The following is a 238-nucleotide window of genomic DNA, read 5'->3' on the forward strand; positions in this document are numbered from 1 at the left end:
CTCCTGCCACTGGCTTCCCTCGAAGGAATTCTGGTGTTCCCTATTGGAAAACTGAAAAATCCCTGATAAAAAGAATCCCAAAGTCATTCTGTAAAATGCCTCAAAATCCATTTTCCATGGGGTTACGGCCCCCACAGTGGCTACCACCCCCCCTGCAAGGCCCACATGCCCTACCCCAGCCTCCCGATTTCTGCCTACCTGGCCCCATCCCCCCACAGCTGCTCGCGCCTCCCCACAG

At 55.5% G+C, this 238-nt stretch overlaps 1 protein-coding gene across 2 annotated transcripts in view; it reads right to left on the reverse strand.

Annotated features, from left to right (window-relative positions):
* The window catches only part of LOC112550912 (solute carrier family 22 member 23-like), a 53,323-nt gene that overhangs the window by 14,407 nt on the left and 38,678 nt on the right, over positions 1 to 238 (reverse strand). The gene's annotated exons all lie outside the window — the stretch shown is intronic.

This window comes from Alligator sinensis, unplaced genomic scaffold, assembly GCF_000455745.1.
Source record: "Alligator sinensis unplaced genomic scaffold, ASM45574v1 scaffold879_1, whole genome shotgun sequence".
NCBI lineage: Eukaryota > Metazoa > Chordata > Crocodylia > Alligatoridae > Alligator > Alligator sinensis.